General features: G+C 40.0%; 1 pseudogene; it reads right to left on the bottom strand.

Annotated features, from left to right (window-relative positions):
• Positions 1–207: 207 nt before the first annotated feature.
• Positions 208–12961, bottom strand: LOC115786971 (integrin alpha-6-like; annotated as a pseudogene).
• Between the last annotated feature and the right edge of the window lie 340 nt (positions 12962–13301).

The raw sequence follows: 13301 nt of genomic DNA, 5'->3' as shown, positions 1-13301 counted from the left end.
AAGTTGAATAGAATCCTTGTCATATTTTGTATAAACAAGTTGTCCTCTTTATCCATGTGTTGTTTCGGATATTTAAGATGAAACTTTCCCTTCAATGTTTGTGTGTGATTATTTAAAAAAAAAAAAAATGTGAATTTGAGTAAATGTGGCATTCTATTATTTTCTATGTATGCCAAAAAAAGTCATGAACACTCCCGAGATCATGAGTACAAGTGCAGTTGGGCTACAATAGAACTATGATGCAGCTGTATCAAAAGTCATATTTAGTCAACATCGGCATAAATCAGACTACAAAATAAGGATGTCTCATTTCATTTAATCCCGGTTGCCTCAATTCCTCTGAAAAATATCAGATAATTCTGCGTTAATTGGTATAAAGCAACAGTTCACTACTGAAGCCACCGCGTTACCAGGTCACTGCACACGCCTTAAACCTCTAAGGTGTCCTTAAGGTTGGTTTGCCCTTTAGCCGTTAAGGGGCGCTGTCTCTGTGTTTGGATCTCCATCATGCGAGAGCTTCTTCTCATACTCAAAGCATCGGATGCACCCACGCTTACAGGAAGAAATGACACACACACAGAGAAGGGACAACATAAGACTGCGTTTAGTGAGACAATACATAGAGAAGTTTGTAAATGACGAACAGTAAATGTTCCAATACGCTGTCCATACTCACTGTACATCTAAAAGTCCTTATCTATGCACATTTTAAGCGCTTTCACATTGCAGAAATCAGTATAGTGAATTTCACATTTTCCATGTACTGTAAATTATTCATAATTTAGGAGAAATGCTAAGAGTAAAGTGGAGTATAAGTGTCCACAACAGTTGGAAAAAACTTGTTTTATTGCCATCTTGACTGATTTAGACTGACTAAATAGGAAAATAAAAGCAGGTTAATGTCAGAAATTGTTCTTCCACACCTGGTTTGGCACATTTCCACAACAAACATTTTACACAATCCATTTCTTGTTACCTTCCACAACATGAAGGCGAAAAAGGCCAACAGCAGCAGCATTGCAATGACTGTCAGGAAAATTATCCACCACGCAACTTTGACCAGGAATTCAGACCTTCTCTCAAGGAACACCGTCAGCTTTACCTGTGGACATTCAAATAATACTGTGCAGACCCAAAACAACCAGATGTACAGATCCTAGGGGGCTGGGGATTTCTGTCCATCTTAGTCTGTTACATACATATAACTTTAATATATTATTGTTAGATATTGTCTAAACTCAAAGGGTAGATTACAAAGAAGCAAATGCTTGCATGAGTAATTAAGTAAAGTCCCTCTTTATACCCCCCCCCCCCCAAAAAAAACAAACAAACAAACAAAAAAAAAAAAAATGTCACCTCTGTCCTGAGCTTCTCTGCTTTAAGTCCAATATTCTCTGGAGAGTTGGGTAGAGTCAGAATCGCATCTACAGCAATCTCAAGGTAGTTCAAAGAGCTGTAATCCTAAATGGAAGAGGAACACTAAATAAGAGACTGGTGGTGAGGCTGGAAACGGGTAACAGAGTGAGGAACAAAGGTAAAAGTCCATATGAATATCTCTAATTAAACATTAAGCCAATTTTTCTTAAAAGTTAGTAAAGTAGGCTACATTTTTGCCTTTAGCTACTTTTTATCTTGGTGATATTTTACCCACACCTGTATCACATTCACATGTACCCATGTGAGAGTGAATTACATGAACAATCCAAAAATTCACTCCATGTCACCTCTGGATATACATATTTCTATATCTGCTAAAAAAGCTAATTTTGTCAGTCTTCCTCATAGTGTGGGGCATATGGAGCAATATGGCTCCTTCACTTGCTGTGGCTATAAACAATGTAATAACACTTGTCAGAAATAGAGCACCTCTGCCAATGTGGTGTTCCAAAGCCGAGAATGCAGAACCCATGCAGTACTATCCACTCCCAGCAGAGGGCAGCGTATCTCCACACACTTCAATCCATTTGAGCAGGTCTGGAAGGGCAGACACCCATGATCATGAGCCAGTTTACATAAAGTATCGGTTCAATAGTTAAAGCAAACTCCTGCAGCCCTTTAATTAATTAAAACCTTAAGTTTCATAAAAAAAAAAAAAAATCCTACCAGTGTTTTGTATTTTCTTTGTGTTGGAAGAAATGAGAATCCATCAGTAGTAGAGAGGGCTTTGTGTTCAGCCTCACGCCTTTTCCTTGGTGGGTCATTCCAGCTCTTAGTATCAGACAGGATGTGGTTAGATGTTGTTAAAGCATTGCTTACATTTTGAACAATGACAGAAATTACAACCTTTACGTGTTTAAGTGGATTGACCTCATCCTGAGGTGAGCAGGGGACAGACTGCACACCTTCACTGCTGATGTGAGTCAAGTAGAGAAACCACTTTCCTACAGAGTTTTCCTTTGGCCAGTAGATGCTTAGTGATGCATTTGCAAATTGCTTCAGTGGTCTGCCCAAATTTATTATCTATTAAAAACAAAAAGTTTTCTTGGACCTATGAGCAAAAACTAAACAACTATATATAATTAAAATTAAGATACACCAAATATCTTCACCCTGAATTCATATTGAAACGAGTTTCCTATTTGCTCCACAGAGTTAATGGCACTTTCACCCCGCAAAAGTTCACCAATTGACACCTGAGAAGGCCTGGCCAGCCTGATGAAGAACCACAGACCATTATGATATAACATTAATCATTTTTAAATCCTTTGATCTACATCATGCATTATTTTTAGATGACAAACCCAACAAACAATGTGAATAAAATGCAGTACCCACCCATAAACTTGCAGCTCCAGCTCAAAAACAACTTTGGCAAATGCCTCTATTGGCTCTATGGTCTGCTCACTTGTCCTACATCACAGGAAGAACCAACAAGGTTTGAAAATGATTATCATTGCTTACCGATAATCATTTATTGTTCATTAGTCAGTGACTGGTGGCACTTTCCATTCAGATCAGCCTACTTACGGTTCCAGCTGTAAAGTGGCTTTGACTAATTTTGTGCTCAGTGTGACGCCAGAAGTTGTGAGCATGACATAAAACGTTACCTGAAAGCAACAAAATAACCATCATACATGCAAATAGTGACGCCCATGTGGAAGAAACTGAGCAGTGCTACTCACTTCAGCATCTTTCTGGAGTGGATTTCCCAGATCACAGGCTATTAGTGTCCCTTTGTGATTGGCTGTACAACTCACTTGTGTTTCCTGTGGAAACAAGCACACAGTCTCATAGCCAAATGTATAAATACACAATGTTTATGGAAAATTGTTAGTGCCAACAAAGACATCTTGAATTCTGGAATAATTATACATCATCAAAATATCCCAATATATCAACTTTTTGTCCACCACATTCTACAGTCTCAAAACTGTGTGGTGTAATGAGTGGACACAAATGCATGATACAGAGGCAGGCTGAAAATAAACAAATGCTGAGCCCTTATTGGCTAAAAAAATGTAACACAAAGCAGGGATCTAGATCTAAAGCACAAGGAACAGGAGATGGACTCATGGAGTAAAACCTGATCTGACAAATGAAAAAGCAGCATACGCCGAGTAAAAAAAACAAAAAACAGCAAACATACAGAGTTATGACTTTATTTATCAAGGTAAAATAAAGACACTAACACACTGACAAGACAGAAAGTTAAAGACAGAGGGAGCTGGTGTGGCTCAGTGGTTGAGCAGGCAACCATGTATGCTGCATGGCGGTGTGGACGGCGCAGGTTTGCGTCCCAACCTGTCGCTATTTACCACATGCCTTCCCCTGTCTCTCTCCCCCCACCCTCCTGTCTCTCTCCACTGTGTTCAAACAAAGCTGTAAAAAGGCTAAAAAAGAAAGTTAAAGACAGGGAAACACCAGACACACTAGAAAAGTAAGAACACAGAAACACAAGAACTAATATACATACAAAAATCAAAACAGAAACCAAAAATAAAAAAAATACTATACGAAAACTCAAAACCATGATTAAAAACTCACTTCTGTGGTACTCAAGACAACGGATGAGTAGCGCACTGTGTCTGGGAGCACGATGGTCAAATGACTCTGGTGTGCATCATCCCCATTTCTGTTAGTCACAGTGATCTCCAAAGCTATGTCTTCATTTGATGGAGTGATGACTGCAACGCCATCCTCTCTAGAGCAGTGACAGTAAAAGATAAGTATGCAGCTGGGTTGATGCTTTGCTTTGTCAGAAAGGAAAAAAAAACATAACTTTGTTTCTGAGCTGGGATATTCTGGTTTACCTGGCCAGCGATTTGAAAACATCTTGACCGTTTTGTGTTTTTTTGGAACAGAACTTGTACTGTAAGTTCAGCTTACTTTGGCAAATCCTGTCACTGCCACAGCCTCTATTTATCAGGGTAATCTGTAAAAATCAACAGAGCAGAAACTCTTACAGTTTTAAACTTAACAAAACTAGATTCTGTTCATATATCACTATTCATATGCAGGTTAAATTTGTAAAAATTTAAGCTCATTAGAAATCTTCAGTCTCTAAGTCCTCATATACTCAGAAAAGTTGAATCATTGTGACTGATTACAACTGCATGTATACACACTTGTACCTCTGAGGCAGTGGTCTTCTGCTGGTAGAGGTTGAGGACAGGAGTAATATTGAGTTGATCTGCACCAGCACTGGTTTTCTGACTGGAGCTCCACAGAGACACAGTGACAGAGACGGCGATACTCTGCAGCTTGTTCTTGATATCTCTCTGGAACAGAAGAGCTTTGTTCTGACTCAATGTGATTTTTTTGTTTTTTACCAAGGAGGTTTGGTATGATGCTTCTATTTAACTGTTATAATCTCTGAAATTGGAAAATACACTACAGTTGAAACATTTTCACATTAAAGAAACTTTCTGCAATGTGCAATAAAGCTATTCACCAAAAATAAAAGTGTTAAAAACCAAGCAGTAATAGGAGATCTTGTGTCTTCTAACAAACTGAAGCAGTACCAAAAGTTGGAGTTTGGCTTGTGTACAGGCTTTTCTCCCTTGACCAGAGAGCTCCAGTTTTCCTTGAGATGATCCCAGAAATTCAACCCTGGCTCTTGATTGTTTCCTCTCATAATCAGCTTTAAAAGTGTAGTTGAGCACTGTAAAGTAGATAAACAGGATTATAAGTCCATCCAGCTGATCAGGAACAACTGACTGCAGTCAATGTACTACTAGCACTAAGCACTTGATTGTAGTTCACACACTCACCCATTCATCTGAATCCAAATCCAATCCAAATCCATCCACATCCAAAGGAGCCAGTTGAGGTGGCTCGGGCATCTGATTAGGATGCCTCCTGGCCGCCTCCTGGGTGAGGTGTTCCGGGCATGGCCCACCGGGAAGAGGCCCCGTGGTAGACCCAGGACACGCTGGAGAGATTATGTATCTCGGCTGGCCTGGGAACGCCTTGGGGTCCCTCCGGATGAGCTGGAGGAGGTGGCTGGGGAGAGGGAAGCCTGGGCTTCTCTGCTTAGGCTTCTGCCCCCGCGACCCGGCCCCGGATAAGCGGAAGAAAATGGATGGATGGATGTATGTGCCTTCTGGTCATCGAAAGGATGCACATAGTTACCTTGAGGTCCTATAATTAGCCCTGGTGACCTTTGGAGACAAACAGACTTATACGGCAGCCTTATTTCTGTGGATTTAATCAATACTGAAGTGAGGAAACTTACTCAGTTTAGGGCTGAATGACTCAGGATGTGCTGCGTAGGTAAAGCCTGCCTCCACTGCAAAAAAACTTAAAGTTTTGTGCAGACATGTATTAAAACCAAATAGCATTGCAGTTTGACCCTGTTATAATTAGTATTTTTGAGTAGCTCACCAAGTTTGTTCATCACATCGTTTCTTTGTGATGTCTATTTCATTTGGTGTAATCTTAAGAGAGGTGCTGACGGTGACTACTGGCCTCGCTCTGTGACGGTGGCAACATGAGAAAAAGATCTAAATTCACTAATTTGAGACTTTCTATAATTTCATATTTATGCAATCAAAGCAAGGGAGAAATTTTAAACAGCAAAGAGTACATGCAGTGATTTGTGAATGGCTGGATTTATGGACACTTTGTTAATAAATTAGTAAATATGTTTAAAAATATTAATATAGCACAAAACAATATAATATGACATCTAAAAAAGTTAAATTATCAGAAACTAAAAATATAAACTGTTAATTTGGGAGCAGTTTCTATCCAGAATAAAGAAAAGAAATTAAATAACACAAACTTCAACTAATCACTGCATAAACTCCTGAAATAACTTCTGAGAATATCTATATACTTTTTTTTTTTTTTTTAAAGCAGTGACTGTAAAAATACCTGAAAACAAAAACTGAATCTGAGAGCGCTCCAACAGCCAAATCAGGGAACTGATTATCATCCACATCCAGGTTACCGGTGAGAGAATATCCAAACAGTTTCACTTCCTTCGATCCCGGTGAGAGTATCTAAAGAAAGAAGTGATTTCAAGGGCCATTTTTGCAGTGCAAATATTTATATATTATTTAATTAAATTGTTGTCTTTTCTTAATGAGCCCAGCATACCCACCTGCGCTGGCTTTTTGTTGACACCATCTGAAGAACCATAGTAAAGGTATACTCACCCAGAAGCCTCATATGGTGCTCCCACTGCAATATCTGTCAATAAAGATCAGCATTAACATGACTCAGAGTGACAACACAAAGACAGCGGTTTATCAAAAAAAAAAAAAAAAAAACTTCTGAGGCCCATTTATGATTTCCTTATTTACTGTCATTTACATATTCTTACAGTGGTGAATGCTCATATTAATAAAAATGAAGTTTCAAATAATTAGGTCAGTGAATGTACAAGTCATCCCTGTGAGCCAAGACTGAGGTTTCAGAGTGCTCCAACCACTCTGTTTCAGGCATTTTTTTTCTACTCTTGGCTCTCTATGATATCAAGTGGAGAGGACATCCCTAATATGGTCATCGCAGGCCAACAGGTCTGACTATGAGCACAAAAGCTCCACCCACTTTCTATTCAAACCTTCTGTTTGCAAAGTGTAGCCATTTAGAAGACAGCTGTAAGTAGAAGTAAGCAGGCTAAGATACATGATGATTTTTTTTAACCTGTGACTCATGCAAAGCTATGCTAGAAGAGTCCAAGCTGGAGATTTTCCACCACAGTAACACCATGTACCATTTCTCTTTGTGTCTTTTAATTACAGATATTTTTAACCCTTAAAGTGAAATCCTCATAATTATTTGAGCAGATATGAGATATCCTATCTGTTACATATTTAAAGTTCAGTTCAACAACAGGACACTTCCGTCCTGCCCTGAGGAAGACTGTGGATTATTACCTTTGTGTATTACTCAGAGAGTTTTCTTCTACAGCCTGATTTATCCAATATCTCGTGCTAGCTGTTATTTAATCACTTTTTACCATCATGTAATTGCAGTTAAAATATTCCAACCTCCATAATGATCTTGATTGACATCTCCTATATTTTCCACTGCAAGGCCAAACATGGATTCTTTTTGCCCAACAAGTGGGACTGGATAAATTTTCTCCCAGTTTCTTCCCTTGTTGTTAATATAGATATAGACTGCTCCTCCAACCATGCCGTCTTTGACAAAGAACTGCGGCGCTCCCACAGCGAGGTCCTCCCACCTGCACGTAACAAAAGTACACAATATAAAACCAAAAGAGCAGCACAATCTAGTGACTACTCTACTAAACATAGAGCCAGAAGTCTTGACTATGTACTTCCCCAATGCCAGTAATGAATAAATATGAGGAACCATGAAAATGGGTGGTTCTTATGGAATTTCAAGATAGATGTGGATGGACTAGCCAATAAAAAATATGTAGTGTGGCACCTGCCAAGGACATACAAAAAGCAAATAAAAGACTTCTATTAGACTTTTTTACAGATTTAATGGCTCTTCAACCTACCCATCACCATTGAGATCCACCACTGTCAAATCATAGCCAAAGGAGGAGGCCAGATCTCGCCCAGAGAGGACCAACTCCACAGACAGATTTCTCTGTGCCACAGGGTCTGCCTTCAGAAAAGCCACCTGGCCACTGTAACCTCCTCTAGGTGCTCCTGATACGATCGTCAGCTCGCCCTTCCTGATGAGGGCCATTCCAGAGTCAATGGAGAATCCTGGATAGTGTAGGATGAAGCCATTTGATTGCAAAGTTGCACTTTGTAAAGGAATTTAAGAGTTTTAGTCATTGTGTCGGGTTTTTTTGCGGCTCTCTCCCCATGTTGCTCTTACCAGGCGGAGGGGAGACTAATGGGAGCAAATGCACCTTGAGAAAAGCTCCACACTTCACAGAAACTCACTGGAGATGAGCAGGTTTCGTTTCCAGGATTTATTGAAGCACAAAGTTAAACAAAGTACAAGATAGCAAAAAGTTAAACAAAATGCAAGAAAGCAAAAGCCTCCCAAGAGTGAGTGCCTTGGTGCTGTTACAAGGTGGTAGAAAAGCAATGAAATAAACGTCCAGAGTTTAACAGAGTATAAAAAACAGAAGCCCTCTCGGGAGTGAGAGCCTGCAGCCGCTGCAAACACGGGTGAGAGGAAGAGCAAAGAAGAGCGCTCCCTCCCAAGTTTGCCATGCCCTTTTATAGACCAACCTCACACCTCCTCCAGCTGTTATCAGGCGGAGGGGACATATTAAGATGCTTTTTAGGCAACAGTTCTATGAATTGTTCTCGGGGGGCTAGCAAGACACCCAACTTTCCCACGGAAGGAGTCCAGGTGCGCCTCTTCCCCTCCCTTTCAGGACTCACTCCGGCTACTCGCCCTCCCCTCGGGAGAAGCTGGGTCAAGAGTGCACTGTGTAAAAGGTGAAGCTCCTCACAAAGGTGGGGGCTAGCATTACTCAATGGAAAAATCCCAGGTCGCGGCAGGCCTTTTCCACCTACCTATACAGTGCTCCAGTGTGTGAGTGACAATATAGGTGACAAATAATATATAATGTGACCATTAATTAGAGTGTGTGATTAATATATATAACAATACATGATATAAAAATATTGATAGAAAATACTGATGTCATCAAGATAAAAATACACGACAATTGCCACTATTATAATACACATCTTAATTTTGGCATTCGCTTCCAGATCCAGACACTTCTTGACGATATTCTTACGGATGACCTTCAGGATCTTTACATTTATTAAACAGGATTCAAGAGAGAAGAAACTGACCCAGGTAGCTGTTTGAAAGAAGAGGGATGAGTTCTGGGTTAAACTGATCTCTATTCCCGGTCTCACGGGGCTCCTCACTGAAGACTTCCAGATTGTCCAAGACTTCCATTCTCACTATTCCTTTGAGCAGGATCAATGGAGTGAAAAGAGGATGAAGCATTTTAGAAAACATGAATAAATATGAATATATTTCATCAAACACTTTAGCTACTGTGTTTTAATGCACTGATAAGCTCCTGGTGCTCCAAATAAGAGGGATACATTATCCTTTGCAAAAGATGCTCCATGACCCTGCTGGCAGTACACAAACCACTTGTGGTTCTTTTCACGTCTTAGGTGTTCAGAATCACAAACGACCCTCCGCCACCTCCTATTTTCTTCCCCCACCTTCAGGTCATTTCCTAAGAGGTAGCACTGACCCGTGAGCAGGTGAGGAACATAAAGATCTGGGCTTGGGTTCCACTGCTGACAGTGATGAGCACAAGTCTGAAATGGAAGGAGAATAGATTCACAAAACCTATTGATTTTCTTATATTTTCATTTACAATCCAAATGGATTCCTTACCATTAGATTTTTACCAGGACCTTGACTTGTGACTCTAACTCCCATCCACTGGTTATTTATGCCTTTGCTATCGAGGAACTCTGGAAAATAAGAAGGTTGAGCTCACTGTGTTACTGCAATATCAGTAAATAATTACTGACATCTTTTATTTCAGAGACACTTAAAGATTATTTCCCAGAAATACTTTTAAATTAAATGTAGAGATTTATATTATCACAGTGAAACTGGATGTACTTTGCTGTCTAAGCCCCGAACCCTACAACAGTCGAGCTCAAAGTCTTAGAGTAATAAATTCTGTGGATTCCTTTCATTAAATAGTGATGATGAAATTTGAGCAAGCGGTGGAGTGCTGTTACCTCTTCTTTTTCTTCCTCGCTTTTTCGCCACGTTTGAAATCTTTCTATTAGATATTGAGCTATGATAATAAAATAACTGATTTTAAAGTAATAACTTTGCTGCACAACATTAAAGGAACAAAAAGACATCAGATCTCAACAGGAAAAAAAACATGCTGGATATGTATACTGATATGAACTTATGTGTTAGGAATGAAAAGATGCAACATTGTTTGTTGGAAATAAAAATGATCAACCTGCAGAGGGCTGAATTCAAAGACACTCTAAAAATCAAAGTGACATAATTATGTGGCTTTCTAGTCCATTTTGCCAAAATCTCATTGCAGCAACTCAAAATGGTACTGAGTGGTTTGTATGGCTCTTATGTACTTGTATGCTTGCCTGACAGCCCTGTCCAACTCTCCTAGAGTAACTGCCTGTCTCCTGGAATCTATTGCATGTTCTTGAGACTGTTCTGGGAGATACAGCAAACCTTCTGGCAATGGTATGTATTGATGTGCCATCCTGGATACCAGTAGTGACACTGACTCTAGCCAAATGCAAAACTAGTGAAAAAAACAACAACAAAGACTATAAGGAGGGAAAAATGTCAGTGTCCTCCAGCTGTAAAACCATTCCTGTTTGTCCTGTTGCTCATTTCAGTAACACCAAAGCAGCTGAAACTGATTAACAACCCCCTCTGCTACTTAACTTAATTGACTTGATGCTTCACTCTGATTAAAAATTGCTCCTTTAATTTTTTGAGCAGTGCACATTCAGTGGCCACTTCATTACTTAAACCTTGATTGTAGTAGGCTGTACCCTGTTTTACCCTGAGGCACTGGAATCATTCCTTGCAGATTTTGGGCCATATTGACATGATAGTGTCACTCAGAAACTGCAAATCTGTCAAGGTTTGATGTGTTGTGCATTCAGAGATGCTCCTCTCCTCTACCTTGGTTGAAATGAGTTACTGCCGGCCCCAGTGGAATACCCAAGAAACTTTGCAAGGTGTGTTTCAACCAAATCACGGCTCTCTTTACAAACACCTTTTATCTGTGTGTAGCACATGCCACTCTCACACGCTGCCTAAAGTCAGCCGCTATTATCCCTGCTCCCCCCAGAAAGCCTGGTGTGGACAGTTTGAATGATTACAGACCAGTTGGACTCACTCCGATGATAATGAAGAGTTTTTAGTGACTGGTACTGAGGCACTTTAAATTTAACCTCACAACTTTGGCTCACATCAATTTTTGTACAGGGCAAACATGTCCATAGAGTCCATAGACGATGACATCACTGCTTTCCATTCAGCACTAAATCCTAAAGGGAACTACATACAGATGCTTTTCATTGATTAGAGTTTGGCATTCAACACCATCATTCTGAATATTCTGTTCAGCAAACTTACCTGTGCTTCTACACTCACTGTCACAATAACCCTCACATTACAGTCATATTATCATCTTTATTTTAGGTTATTTATTATATTTTATGCTATATTTTACTTTCAATTAACTTTTCAATATGTTTGATCCCACAGGTATTTACCTCTGTGACAGCTTCTCCGTTTCATAGGGTCCCGATCACTTCTCAGTGGGGTATTACCCTCTTCCGAGCTCAGTGATACTACTTAAGCTGTGGCGGGGCTGCTCGTCTGGCTCTAACTGCTAATAATCCTATCCTCTGCCCCTCTACCTCTGTGTTCTGATGCTATCGTTCAGGAAGGCTCACACAGACGACCCAAAACACAGTCCAGATAGCAGCCAGCCCCTTGATCAGTGCACTTGTAACCGACCAGAGTCTTTTATCGGCTCGGAGTGAGCCCAAGGGACATAAGTAAAGTTGAAGTGGATTACTGGATTACACTGACCCATGCATCAGTTGACTCCAGCACTTTATTAACTCTGACACTTTATGATCCAGCCGCCTTTGGTGTATTGTGTGCACGTGGTTCTTTTTTATGTGCCTAATGTAATTTTTATAAACATAATGCATGTATATAACTTTCACTTTAATACACCAAGCAAGAGTGGCACTCCCAAGCTCACAGTATTGTATATACAATGACAAAAAGGCTTTCTATTATATTCTGACCTCTGCCAAAGAGGTTTAGTTTTAGGTTGCATTTGTGTGGTGTGTATTGCTCTCCTCTGATCTCTGGCATCAGTGAGGCATTTTCACCCACAGTTGCTCACTGGATATTTTCTCAGTTTTACACCACTCTATTTAAACATTAGAGACGATTGTATTGGAATATCTCAGCAGATCAACAGTTTCTACAATGCCTAAGCAGCATTATGCTTTTGCTTTTGAGATGGATCAGACAAATCTGACAGCTTGTGAGGTGATCAATGTCGCTGGCTGCTCATTACTTTTAAAATTATGCTTATTTTTACCATACAAAGTTGACACACACAGCTTGAGACAAATTAGGTACCTGAATCATCAAACTCAATGGCCTGACAGCGCTCGGATTTTGTAGTCAGATCACACTTGTAAACAACTCCTGTAACATTCACTTGGTTCTGGTGCTTTCCTCTGGGAGCTCCTACCAGCAGTCTGGTGGAAAATACTGAGCATTAAGACAAAAATTTGATTTAACCCAAACTTAAAAATGTTTGTCTTCACTCACAGGTTTTTTCTGGCAGGTTTCAGTTGCTGGTGGAAGGCAACAGAAAATCCAAACAGGCTGCCCGGATCTCCTTTTTTCTGCAGTACATTCTCGGTGTCCAGGTTGAAAGGCGCAACACTATAGGTCTGAAAATGCCAAATGATCCATAGATACACCACGTGACAATGCTTTGCCATGATAGTTAAATTAAAACATGTATACTTTGCTCATTCTCTTGCTGTACTCTTGAAACACAAAGTGGAGCATAAACCCTCTTAGAAAAGGGATTGGCCCTAGCATGTGCTGACTGGCTCATTGCAGACACAGACAAACAAGGTGTGGTGACAAGACATTTATCTGCACAGTGACAAAGATGCACTGTTCAACTTTATGGTTTGAAACTTCAGTTAATATTAACCACCCACTGAGGAAAAGTCTTCTCTCCTGGGAGTGAGCTGATAGCTGACCATAGCTGGATAGTTAGATGAGATTAAGTTGGGCCTTTAATTGCATCTGTGGAAAGCAGTGCAAGAGAGTGCTGTAAATATGTAGCGCACATCCTCTTCTGATAAAAATATTGTTCTCTCATGGCCACCTTT

This window comes from Archocentrus centrarchus, chromosome 10 (genome assembly GCF_007364275.1).
Source record: "Archocentrus centrarchus isolate MPI-CPG fArcCen1 chromosome 10, fArcCen1, whole genome shotgun sequence".
In the NCBI taxonomy this organism is placed as follows: domain Eukaryota; kingdom Metazoa; phylum Chordata; class Actinopteri; order Cichliformes; family Cichlidae; genus Archocentrus; species Archocentrus centrarchus.
This window is presented reverse-complemented; position numbering and strand designations above follow the sequence as displayed.